Source organism: Phyllobates terribilis, unplaced genomic scaffold (assembly GCF_046119375.1).
Source record: "Phyllobates terribilis strain yellow unplaced genomic scaffold, ASM4611937v1 Scaffold_15__1_contigs__length_34870131, whole genome shotgun sequence".
In the NCBI taxonomy this organism is placed as follows: domain Eukaryota; kingdom Metazoa; phylum Chordata; class Amphibia; order Anura; family Dendrobatidae; genus Phyllobates; species Phyllobates terribilis.
Genome location: NW_027362775.1, coordinates 30,829,389 through 30,843,352, shown reverse-complemented (window position 1 = coordinate 30,843,352; position 13,964 = coordinate 30,829,389). Strand labels below are relative to the sequence as shown.

The 13,964-nt window shown below is 44.2% G+C and overlaps 1 long non-coding RNA gene across 1 annotated transcript in view; it reads right to left on the bottom strand.

Moving 5' to 3' along the window:
• LOC141175997 (uncharacterized) overlaps nt 1-13,611 on the bottom strand; it is a 54,823-nt gene extending 41,212 nt beyond the window's left edge. The window contains exon 1 of the long non-coding RNA XR_012253086.1: nt 13,432-13,611. This is a non-coding gene — a long non-coding RNA (uncharacterized lncRNA). The remainder of the gene's footprint in view (nt 1-13,431) is intronic.
• Nucleotides 13,612-13,964: the final 353 nt, after the last annotated feature.

The following is a 13,964-nucleotide window of genomic DNA, read 5'->3' as shown; positions in this document are numbered from 1 at the left end:
GAGTCCAGCATTATATAGGATGTACTGATAATACAGGGGTGTACTCACTTATGCTAAGCGCTGTATGTGTGTGTGTGTATATATATATATATATATATATATATACTGTATATACAGTACAGACCAAAAGTTTGGACACACTTTCTCACTTAAAGATTTTTCTGTATTTTCATGACTATGAAAATTGTACATTCACACTGAAGGCATAAAAACTATGAATTAACAGATGTGGAATTATATACTTAACAAAAAAGTGTGAAACAACTGAAAATATGTCTTATATTCTAGGTTCTTCAAAGTAGCCACCTTTTGCTTTGATGACTGCTTTGCACACTCTTGGCATTCTCTTGATGAGCTTCAAGAGGTAGTCACCGGAAATGGTCTTCCAACAATCTTGAAGGAGTTCCCAGAGATGCTTAGCACTTGTTGGCCCTTTTGCCTTCACTCTGCGGTCCAGCTCACCCCAAACCATCTCGATTGGGTTCAGGTCTGGTGACTGTGGAGGCCAGGTCATCTGGCGTAGCACCCCATCACTCTCCTTCTTGGTCAAATAGCCCTTACACAGCCTGGAGGTGTGTTTGGGGTCATTGTCCTGTTGAAAAATAAATGATGGTCCAACTAAACGCAAACCGGATGGAATAGCATGCCGCTGCAAGATGCTGTGGTAGCCATGCTGGTTCAGTATGCCTTCAATTTTGAATAAATCCCCAACAGTGTCACCAGCAAAGCACCCCCACACCATCACACCTCTTCCTCCATGCTTCACGGTGGGAACCAGGCATGTAGAGTCCATCCGATCACCTTTTCTGCGTCGCACAAAGACACGGTGGTTGGAACCAAAGATCTCAAATTTGGACTCATCAGACCAAAGCACAGATTTCCACTGGTCTAATGTCCATTCCTTGTGTTCTTTAGCCCAAACTTGTCTCTTCTGCTTGTTGCCTGTCCTTAGCAGTGGTTTCCTAGCAGCTATTTTACCATGAAGGCCTGCTGCACAAAGTCTCCTTTTAACAGTTGTTGAAAAGATGTGTCTGCTGCTAGAACTCTGTGTGACATTGACCTGGTCTCTAATCTGAGCTGCTGTTAACCTGCGATTTCTAAGGCTGGTGACTCGGATAAACTTATCCTCAGAAGTAGAGGTGACTCTTGGTCTTCCTTTCCTGTGGCGGTCCTCATGTGAGCCAGTTTCTTTGTAGCGCTTGATGGCTTTTGCAACTGCACCTGGGGACACTTTCAAAGTTTGCCCAATTTTTCGGACTGACTGACCTTCATTTCTTAAAGTAATGATGGCCACTCGTTTTTCTTTACTTAGCTGCTTTTTTCTTGCCATAATACAAATTCTAACAGTCTATTCAGTAGGACTATCAGCTGTGTATCCACCTGACTTCTGCACAACACAACTGATGGTCCCAACCCCATTTATAAGGCAAGAAGAAATCCCACTTATTAAACCTGACAGGGCACACCTGTGAAGTGAAAACCATTTCCGGTGACTACCTCTTGAAGCTCATCAAGAGAATGCCAAGAGTGTGCAAAGCAGTGATCAAAGCAAAAGGTGGCTACTTTGAAGAACCTAGAATATAAGATATATTTTCAGTTGTTTCACACTTTTTTGTTAAGTATATAATTCCACATGTGTTAATTCATAGTTTTGATGCCTTCAGTGTGAATGTACAATTTTCAAAGTCATGAAAATACAGAAAAATCTTTAAATGAGAAGGTGTGTCCAAACTTTTGGTCTGTATTTTATGTATAATGTATTGATAATACAGGAGTGTGCTCACTTATTCTGAGAGCTTTATATATAATTTTGTGAAAATACAGGGGGTGCACTCACTTACTCTAAGCACTCTATATAATATACTGATAATACAGGGTTTGTACTCACTTATGCTGATTGCTGTATATATAATGCACTGATAATATGGGGGTGTACTCAATTATGCTGAGTGCTATATAAAGTACTAATAATAAACGGGTGTACACACACTGAGCACTTTGTATATAATGTTCTGATAATAGAGGGGTGTACTTACTTAAGCTGAGTGCTGTATATATAATGTACCAATAATAAGGGGGAGTACCTACTTAGGGCTCTTTCACATGTCAGTGTGTCCAGTACGTGTGGTGACAGGCGAGTAAATGTATTTTATTATTTTAATCTTATTTTACACTGAGACACTGTAGGAGCAGACACTACTACACCCAACTTTGTCTCTTGCTCGTGCTGATCACAGCGCGAGCAAAGAACAATGATGAGGGCAGAATATAGCACCCAGGGCTTGGGAACTGTACACTGATTCCCAGGCGCCGGTACGGGTGATCCTGATGCGCCACAAGTGTGACACACACAGACACACCGGATATGTATATCTCCGATATGGGTTTTTCCAGTCCTGGAAATATCCAGACGCATGAAACCGCCCTTATGCTGAGCATTGTAAAAATAATGTACTGATAATACAAGGGGTGTACTCACTTATGCTCAGCACTGTATACAAGTGCTTCTCACTAAATTAGAATATCATCAAAAAGTTAATTTATTTCAGTTCTTCAATACAAAAAGTGAAACTCATATATTATATAGCGTCATTACAAACAGAGTGATCTATTTCAAGTGTTTATTTCTGTTAATGTTGATGATTATGGCTTACAGACAATCATTATACAAAAGTCATTATCTCAGTAAATTAGAATACTTCATAACGCCGTCTTGAAAAATTAATTTAAAATCCAAAATGCTGGCCTACTGAAATGTATGTTCAGTGAATGCACTCAGTACTTGGTCGGGGCTCAATTATTGCATCAATGCGGCAATGTGGCATGGAGGCGATCAGCCTGTGGCACTGCTGAGGTGTTATGGAAGCCCAGGTTGCTTTGATAGCAGCCTTCAGCTCGTCTGCATTGTTGGGTCTGGTGTATCTCATCCTCCTCTTGATAATACCCGATAGATTGCCTATGGGGTTAAGGTCAGGCGAGTTTGCTGGCCAATCAATCACAGTGATAGGCTATGTGCCCACGATGCAGAAATGAAGCAGAAAATTTCTGCAGCATTTCTGCATCTCCCTGGCAGAAAAAACGCATGCAGATTGTGCATGCGTTTTTCCTGCAGAATACATGCGGATTCACATGCGTACCCACATGCGTTAGCGCATGTGTTTCTGCATGCGGACTGACGAGCACTTTCCAAGCGATAGCATCACTTGGAAAGTGCTTGACAACTAGGTCACACAATTTAAATCCATGCAAAAGGCATGGATTTACATAGTGTGACCGTAAAAATAAAAAAATAAAGCTATACTCACCCCCGATCCCCCGCCGCGTGTGCTGTCGCGCTCGTCCTGGCTTCTTCCGGGTTGCCGGCATCTCGCGAGACAGCCTGCGGTCACATGACCGCGACGTCATCTCAGGTCCTGGAAGGAGAAGCGCTGCAGGGGCCGCCGGACAGGTGAATATAAACTTTATTTATTATTTTATTCTTTTTTTTACAGGTACAATGGTACCCAGGTCTGGATGAGAGTCTCCTCTCCTCCAGAACTGGGTACCATCCGCACATAGAGACGCATATAATCCGCTTGTATAAATGTACAGACGCGCATTATATGCGTCTCAATGCAAGTCAATGGCGGCGCTTCCGCAAAATTAATGAACATGCTGCGGATTTATTTGCGCTGCAGAAACGCTGCGGAAAAATCCGCAGCATGTGCATTGACATTGCGGAATGCCATTGGGGACCATGGGGTGCGGATTACCATGCGTTTTTGATGCGTTTAAGCAGCGGAAAATCCGCAGCATAAACGCATGAAAAAAGCATCGTGTGCACGCAGCCATACTGTTGTTTTTAAACCAGGTATTGATACTTTTGGCAGTGTGGACAGGTGCCAAGTCCTGCTGGAGAAATTTTCAACTCTTAAAAGCTTGTCGGCAGAGGGAAGCATGAAGTGCTATAAAATATCCTGGCAGACGGCTGCGCTGACTTTGGTCTTGATAAAACACAGTGTACCTGCACCAGCAGATGACATTGCTCCCCAAACCAGCACTGATTGTGGAAACTTCACACTAGACCTCCAGCAGCTTGGATTGTGGCCTCCCCACTCTTCCTCCAGACTCCTGAGACCTTGATTTCCAAATGAAATGCAAAATTTACTATCATCTGAAATCAACACCTTAGACCACTGACAACAGTCCAGGTCTTTTTCTCCTTGGCCCAGGTAAGACGCTTTTGGCGTTGTCTATTGGTCATGAGTGGCTTGACACAAGGAATGCGACACTTGTAGCCCATGTCCTGGATACGTCGGTGTGTGGTGGCTCTTGAAGCAGTCCACTCCTTGTGAATCTCCCCCAAATTTTTGAATAGCCTTTTCTTAAAAATCCTTTCAAGGCTGCGGTTATCCCGGTTGCTAGTGCACCTTTATCTACCACACGTTTTCCTTCCACGCAACTTTTCATTAATATGCTTGGATACAGCAGTGTGTAAAAAGACAGCTTCTTTAGCAATGACCTTTTGTGGCTTACCCTCCTTGTGGAGTTTGTCAATGACTGTCTTTTCGACAACTGTCAAGTCAGCAGTCTTCCCCATGATTGTGGAGCCTACTGAAACAGACTAAGGGACATTTTTAAAAGCTTGTTTTTTGTTAATTATTCTAATTTACTGAAATAATAACTTTTGTGTTTTCATTGGCTGTAAGCCATAATCATCAACATTAACAGAAATAAACACTTGAAATAGATCACTCTGTTTTTAATGACTCTATAAGTTTCACTTCTTGTATTGAAGAACTGAAATTAACATTTTGATGACATTTTAATTTAGTGAGATGCTCTTGTATATAGTATAGTGATATGTATACATTTTATGGTATGTAGTGTGAACGCTTCATTATATATTATATACACATGCACAGCTTTACACGACGAGGTATATAATATATAATAGTATATAGTATAGAGCTATGTAAACACTTTATAGTTTATAGTGTGAACTCCCCACTAGATGTTATATACACAGGCACAGCGTCACACTACTATCATACCTTATAGTGTGAAGCTGTGCATGTGTATCTATAATATAACACTACAAGCGTCCCTCTGTCTGAAGCCTCTATAGACTGCACAAGCTAGACACGCCTGCGCAGTCTGGCTCCAGACAGATAAATGCATGGAGCTGTTACAGGTAAGAGGAGTATATGGCGCCAAAGTTCGCAGTATGAAAAGACACTGAACGCATACCACGATCTCCGGCGCCATACTTACATACTTACCTGACCGGGAGGAGCGTTGCCACAGCACCTCTCTTCTCGCCAGAGACCAGGGCAGGAGTGAAGGTGTCGTAGTCGGCGTATGCGTATAGCGCTATCCGGTGCCATTTTACTGAAGACACATTTTCAGTGTGTCTTCAGCAAAATGGCACAGGACAGCGAAGTATGGGCACGTGCGTACTCCGGCGCCGCACTCCTCAGAAGAACAGGACACCGCAGCGCTGGAGCACAGAGAAGAAAGGTGAGTATAAATGTTTATTTTTTTGTATGTGTGCAGCGTGAAAGGGATGAGGGGACCACACATACCAGGATTGGGGGATGAGGGGGCCACGTATACCAGGATTGGGGGATGAGGGGGCCACTCATCTCAGGATTGGGAGATGAGGGGGCCACGCATCCCAGGATTGGGGGATGACGGGGCCACGCATCCCAGGATTGGGGGATGACAGGGACACTCATCTCAGGATTGGGGGATGAGGGAGCCACGCATCCTAGGATTGGGGGTTGAGGGGGCCACGCATACCGTGGAGTTTTGTGTGAAATGATCAATGATTTGATTTTTGCTTCGTTCTCTTTTGTGTTTTTTCCTTGCAAGCAAATTAAATGAAGAGAATAATACCAAAGAATTTGTGATTGCAATCATTTTCAGGAAGAAACTGAGTATTATCTGACAGAATTTTAGGGGTGACAATACTTTTGGCCACCACTGTAGTAGTATGAAGCTGTGTGAAGCACGATGCTGCAGTTGGTTTCTTATTAGGCAGTTTCTTATTAGGTAATTTATTTTTTTCTGTTTTTTACAGATTTAAAGCGCACCTGTCAACAGGACTGTCCTCAGTAGGCTGTGTGCCCACGATCCGGAGCCGCTGCAGGTTTGACGCTGCGGACTTATGCAGCGTCAAATAAGCAGGAGACAAATGTTACAGTACAGTGGATGGCATTTCTAGAAATTCTATGTCTACTATGCGTCTGTGGCTCACTCACGGAAACTGACATGTGGCGCGTCTTTCCAGACCGTAGCATGTCAATTTCAGTTGCAGGTCCGCTTGCAGGCTTTCCCCATAGACCTAACCTCTATGGGGAAAGTCCGTAGGTAAAAAAAAAAGGTGCCGCTCATTTGAATATCCGCATGCGGCCCCTCCGCAGCATCGGGGCCATAGGCTGGGAGGCATCGTGGGCACACAGCCTTAACCACATACACTGTCAGGTGGGCGACATTAAACTGATTAAAATTATACCTTGGTTGATGAAATCCGTCCTGTGGTTCTTGTGTAGTCTTTACTTTCAGTTTGGAGATAATGATATGCTCGTGCTTCGGGGCGGCCTGTGGGGGGGGGGGCGCTCTATCTGGTGCTCTGCTTACATATTCATCTGTATGCTCTTATTACAGGTCACTGTGCCTTCACTGACCTGACTCTTATTTTACCCCGCACTAATGGATGCATTATGTAAAATAGGAGGCTCCTCAGGCCGTCCCTGATCACGAGCATATTATTATCTCCAAACTGAAAGTAAACATTACACAAGAACCACAGAATGGATTTCATCATTTTAATCAGTTTAATGTCGCTCACCTGACCGTGTATGTGGTTTACTGAGCACAATCTTTCTGACAGGTGCGCTTTGACAAAAAAAAATGCATTAATATAATACAATGCAGCGAGGTGCCCTGATTAGAATACAATTAAGAGCAGCTACAAAAGTTATAACAATGGCACAAAAATGGGCATCAAAGTGGGCAGTGGGGTTAAGTGTTTTTGGGCCCCTGATCTCACACCACCATTACATAGTGATTGCCCGCATCAAATACAAGTCACTCCAGCCTGGCCAAAATAAGTTTTGGGTATCAAAACTGACATCAAAGTGGAGATATAACCAATTTTCACATATTTGAATAAATAATTGGTGTTTTTCAAGGGTTAAATGACTTTGGGTCACTGATCTCTGACCACCATTACATACATAGTGATGGGCGCATCAAGTTCAGGTCATTCTAGCCCGTTTAAATATGCTCTGGGCATGAGAACTGCCATCAAAGGGGGCAAATAGCCAGTAACTGGTGTTTTTCAAGGGTTAAATGACTTTGGGCCACTGATCTCAGACCATCTTTACATATAAGCCACGCTCACTGAACAGTCGAGTCACTAGTTGGGGCGCAGCCTCACTTTATGCAAGTGCATGAAGCGAAGCCACACCCACTAGTCGGAATCTGGCCAGGAGTATGTATAACGCATATGGCTCAGACACAGGCGAATCCCCGCAGCTCACAGTGTGTGCTCTGAGGGATTCATAAGTCTGCAGTTACATAGAGGGACTGCAGACTTATAGATTTAGAGTTGTCAACCCCTTTAAAGTGCACCTGTCAGTAGGATTGTACTAAGTAAACTACATACACTGTCAGGTTGGCAGCGTTACGCTGATTAAAATGATAAAATTAAGAGCATTGCTTGCTGATATGTGCAACTGAGCATGCGCCGTGGCCGTTTTGCTGGAGCCAGATTGGCAGTGGTGCGTGTGCAGTAGTATCTATCACCAAGAGATGCTCTCAAACTGGGCAAGCGCCGCCCACCTTGCGCAGATTAAAAGCATCGCTTGTTGATAGATGCAACTGCCCACACGATGCAGCAATTTTGCTGAAGACTAATTTTTTTTGCTCCAACAAAATGGCCGCAGACCATGAGCAGTATTATCTATCGCCAAGCGTCAAACAAGGTATCATTTTAATCAGTGTAATGGCGCCCACCTGACAGTGTGGGCACACAATCACAATCCTGCTGACAGGTGCGCTTTAAAGTCAGAAAAGATCAGAGGCATAAGCACGATGCTGAAGTAGATTTCTTTTTCGGCAATTTATTTTTTCTGGGGTTTTTTACGGGTTTTACGACAAAGAAAATTACATTAATAAAATACAAAACAGTGCGCTGCTCTTATGTGAGTAAGCTTAAAGGCAACCTGTCACATCCCCTATACCCTCCAACCCAGCAGCATTCACCTATGTATCAGCAACTTCCCTGCCTAACCAGCCCCGTATAACATTACTGAGTGAAAACAAAGTTTACAAAACATTCACATGCTCCCCATTGCCTATGCTTATGAGGGCTTTGACTAGTTGATGGGGCATGATTACATAATTTGCACGAGCGGCGTCATTGTCGCTCATGGAAATCTTGCACATGCGCCGCTCATTCCGGCACCGTCACTGCTTTTCTGAGGCCGGGTGTACGCTTCTTGGCTACAGAGGCACACTGCACATGTACGGAAGTCATCTTCTAAACTTCCGAACATGCACAGTGCGCCTCTGATGCGGAGAAGCATACACCTGGCTTCAGAGATGCAGTGACGCTGCCAGAATGAGCGGCAAATTATCACGCCAACACGGGCGTGATAACATGGAAAGGAGGCTGACTCTTCTGGGAGCAACTAACACCCACTAGTCGAATCCCTGATTAGCATAGGAAATGAGGACCATATAAATGTTTTTTAAACCTTGTGCTCTGTGGGGATTCAGAAGTCTGCAGGCACACAGAGTGACTGCAGACTTAATGATTTAGAGCAGACAACTCCTTGAAAATTAACCTGTCAGCAGGATTGTGCTAAGTAAACTACATACACTGTCAGGTTGGCGCTGTTACACACATTAAAATGATACCTTGGTTAATGAAATCCGTCCCGTGGTTCTTGTGTAATTTTTACTTTCAGTTTGGAGATAATGATATGCTCGTGCTCCGGGGCAGTCTGTGAGGTGGGCTCTATCTGGTGCTCTGCTTACATCTGTATGCTCTTATGACAGCTCACTGATCGATCACTGACATGCCTCCAATTTTTAATTTACATAGTGTATACATTATGGGGGGAAAAAAATGACATCAATCAAAATGGCGCTCGCGCAGGCGCATCTATCTCATGCCACGGCCATTTTGTTGGAGTAAAAAAATTATTCTCCAGCAGAATGTCTGCGGCGCAAGTGCAGTAGCATCTATCGGCAAGTGATCCTCTTATTCTGCGCAAGCGGCGCCCACCAGTAGGCAAGGCCTGCGCAAAGTAAGAGCATCGCTTGCCGATAGATTCAACTGCTCACGTGCTGTGGCCATTTTGCTGGAGCCAGATTTTTTGCTCCAACAAAATGACAGCGGAGCAATTGCAATAGTATCTATCGCCAAGTGATGCTCTCAATATGCGCAAGAGCCAGCCACCAGTGGGCGGGGCTTGCGCAGATTAAGAGCCTCGATTGCTGATAGATGCCACTGCGCACGTGACGTGGCCATTTTTCTGGAGACAAATTTTTCTTTTGCTCCAACAAAATGGCCACGGCACGTGCACAGTAGCATCTATGGCCAAGCGATAGATGCTATTGTGCCTGTGCGGGCGCCATTTTGCTTGATTTGTTTGTTTTTTCTAACCCCACATTATGTATATAACATGTAAAATAGGAGGCAGGTAACTGAACGATCAGTGACCTGTCATAAGAGCATATAGCTGACTGTATAAGCAGAGCACCAGATAGAGCCCACCCTACAGGCTGTCCCAGAGCACGAGCATATCATCATCTCCAAACTATAAGTAAAAATTAACCCCTTTTTGACGTGTGCCATAATAGTATGACAAACGTGAGAACCCCCTGTTTGGTGCGAGCTCCAGCACTGAGCCCGCAGCTTTCCAGGTACACGACAGCTGATATATACAGCTGACATGTGCCCGCAACAGCTGCGGGTGGAATAGCGATCCACCCCCCCCCCCCCCCCCCGTGGCTGTTAACTACACAGTGTTCCAAATTATTATGCAAATAATATTTTCTCAGATTTTCCCAAATTACCTATATGAATTGCAGTCATTGTAATTTTCCAGTCAAATAACTATTAGAGTACAATTGAAACAGTTTTCAACTCAAAACTTTATTCTAGGGGATGTTACATTTGCACATAGGACCGCTTGTTCGAAAGGAGCTTCTGAACTCTCTCGTCCATTGAATTTGTCAGGTTTTGGATGGTTTCTGCTTCCAATTGTTTTGCCTGAGGACAGAATAGACTCCCAGAGCTGTTGCTTAGATGTGAACTGCCTCCCACCATCATAGACACTCCTTTTGATGATGCTCCAGAGGTTCTCAATGGGGTTGAGGTCAGGGGAGCATGGGTGCCACACCATAAGTTTGTCCACTGTTATGCCCATATCAGCCAGAGATGCAGATGTGTTATGTGCAGCATGAGAAAGGGCATTATCATGCATGAAAATGATCTTGCTGCGGAATGCACGGTTCTTCTTCTTGAACCATGGAAGGAAGTGCTGTTTGAGAAACTCAACATACATTATGGAGTTCATCTTTACCCCTTCAGGGATCCTAAAAGGGCCGTCAATCTCTCTCCCCATGATTCCAGCCCAAAACATTACTCCACCTCCTCCTTGTTAGCGCCGTAGCCGTGTTTGCATGGGGTGTCCATCAACCAGCCATCCTCCAATCCATCCATCTGGACCATCGAGATCATTTCATGCATGATAATGCCCCGTCTCATGCTGCACATAACACATCTGCATCTCTGGCTGCTATGGGTATAAAAGGGGACAAACTAATGGTGTGGCACCCATGCTCCCCTGACCTCAACCCCATTGAGAACCTCTGGGGCATCATCAAAAGGAGTGTCTATGATGGCGGGAGGCAGTTCACATCTAAGCAACAGCTCTGGGAGGGTATTCTGTCCTCAGGCAAAACAATTGGAAGCAGAAACCATCCAAAACCTGACAAATTCAATGGATGAAAAAGTTCAGAAGCTCCTTTCGAACAAGCGGTCCTATGTGCAAATGTAACATCACCTAGAATAAAGTTTTGAGTTGAAAACTGTTTGATTTCAGTTTGTAATAACCTGCTAATGCTTATAATTTCAAAAATGACAATTTTTTGTTCTTTATTAAAATGAAAAGGTTGAAAACTCTGCTGTGCATAATAATTTGGAACATGCATTTTGAGTGCAGTTGAGTTTTTTATTTTTTAAAACTATACTGTTATCATAGGCAGTTTGTACAAAAACCTTTCAATTGTACTCTAATAGTTATTTGACTGGAAAATTACAATGACTGCAATTCATATAGGTAATTTGGGAAAATCTGAGAAAATATTATTTGCATAATAATTTGGAACACAGTGTAGTTAAATTCTGCTCTCAATCTCTGACAGCGGCATTTAACTCGCGCTTCCCGGAAGCGTGTCGTTGGCTCCGCACATCGGCGACCGTGTTACATGATCGTGGGTCGCCGATAGGTTGGCATGACAACCCAGGTCTGCAGGAGACCCTAGCCATTGTCATTGCCAGATTGTGGTCGGCGCTCATAGCAGGTGAGCATTTCTGCTACACACAGGAGATCTGATCATCCCCTGTGTGTAGCAAAGGCGATCAGAGAATTGCAGCTTCTAGTCTCCCATTGTGACTATTGAAGCTAGTGTAAAGTAAAAAAAGTTTAAAAATATTAAAAAAATTATATTAAAGTTTAAATCACCCCCTTTCGCCCCATTCACAATAAAACAAAAAAAATCACTCATACACATATCCACATTCAGAATCACTTGATCTATCAATATGAAAAAATATTTAATCCGATCGATAAACGGTGTGACGTGAAAAAAATTCAAAATGCTATAATTACTTTTTTTTGGTCGCCGCAACATTGCAATAACCGCGATTAAAACATCGGATCTACCCCAAAATGGTATCAATAAAAACGTCAGCTTGGCGCGCAAAAAATAAGCCCTCATCTAGCTCCAGATCGTAAAAAATGGAGATGGTATGGGTCCCGGAAAATGGAGCCATTTTTTTTTTTTTTTTAAGCAAACTTTGGATTTTTTTTCACCACTTAAGTAAAAAAACTATACCTGTTTGGTGTCTACGAACTCATAATGACCAGGAGAATAATAATGGTAGGTCAGTTTTAGCATTCAGCAGACATGGTGAAACAAAACCCCAAGAAAACAACTGTGGAACTGCACTTTTTTGCAATTTCACCGCACTTGGAATTTTCCTGTTTTCCAGTACACGATGTAGTAAAACCAGTGGTGCTGTTCAAAAGCACAACTTGTCCCGCAAAAAATAAGCCATCACATGGCCATAGTGACCAAAAAATAAGAAAGTTATGGCTCTGGGAAGAAGGGGAGCAAAAAACGAAAACACAAAAATGGAAACTGGTCTGGTCATGAAGGGGTTAAACAAGAACCACTGGATGGATTTCATCAGCCAAGGTGTCATATTATTCATGGTAATGGCGCCCACCTGACAGTGTATGTAGATTACTGAGCACAATCCTGCTGACAGGTGCGCTTTAAGGTCAGAAAAGATCAGAAGCCCAAGCACGATGCTGAAGTAGGTTTCTTATTCTGCAATTTATTTTTTTCTGTTTTTTTACAGGTTTTACCACAAAAAAAATGACATTAATAAAATACAATGCAGCGTGCTGCCCTTATGTGAATATGCTTAAAGGGAACCTGTCAGGTCCCCCATGCCCTCCAACCCAGAAGCATTCACCTATGTATCAGCAAATTCCCTGCCTAACCAGCCCCGTATAACGTTACTGAGTGAAAATAAGGTTTAAAAAACATTCACAAGTTCCCCATTACCTATGCTAACGAAGGTTTGACTAGTCGATAGGGCGTTCGTTCCCCAGACTAGTCAGCCCTCTTTCCATGTTGTCACGCCCCTGTTGGCGTGATGACATAATTTGCACGAGCGGCGTCATCGCCAGCTGATGCTAATCTTGCGCATGCGACGCTCATTCCGGCAGCGTCACTGCTTCTCCGAGGCCGGGTGTACGCTTCCCCGCATCAGAGGCGCAAACCATCTTCTAAACCTCCGAACATGCGCAGTGCGCCTCTGATGCGGGGAATTGTACACCTGGCTTCAGAGATGCAGTGACGCTGCCGGAATGAGCGGCGCATGCGCGAGATTTGCATGAGCGGCGATGATGTCGCTCGCGCAAATGATGTTATCACACCAACAGGGGCCTGACAACATGGGAAGGAGGGACCTAACACCCACTAGGCAAAGCCCTCATTAGCACAGGAAACAGGGACAGTAGAAATGATTTCTAAAGCTTTTTTCCACTCAGTAACATCAGGGCTGATTAGGCAGGGAAGTTCTATTGCCTGCTCTTCTCACAGCCCATCAGCACACAGCGCCTCCATCTTGTAACTTACCAGCCTCGCCATTTTAGGTGTTGATAGAATGGCCATCTCCTGCCAGCTGCCACAGTCTCCTGGAGATGAGAAGATGTCTTCTTGTTCGCAGTGGATGTCGCTGTATCTGTAGTAACGGTCGCTCTCTCTCACCCGCTCCCGCCAGATACGTTGTGTACTGCACGCAGTATACCAGCGACTGCCTCTGCGGGCGTTAGCTCGAGATGCTAGACTCTGCGGTGACGTCATCGGGAGGGGCGGAGCCTCCACGTCACACGGCTCTCATTGCTGTTGTCTCCAGGAAGGGAAGCTGCTTTTGCTGTGTGTGGAATATGGCTTCCAACAGGTCTCCATTCTGAATAGAGGTGACCAGACTGGAGCCCCTGAAGGGGAGGCTATCACAGCAGGCACCAGCTGTAGACAGTTTATCAGTGACATGGCTGCTGGAATGGAGGGGATTCTAGTCTGCCTACAGAGCAGGCTGCTGAGAGAGTCCCCAGTGCTATTCTCCCAGGCCTTTATCCTGGAGTAATGTGTATATAGCCACACATATG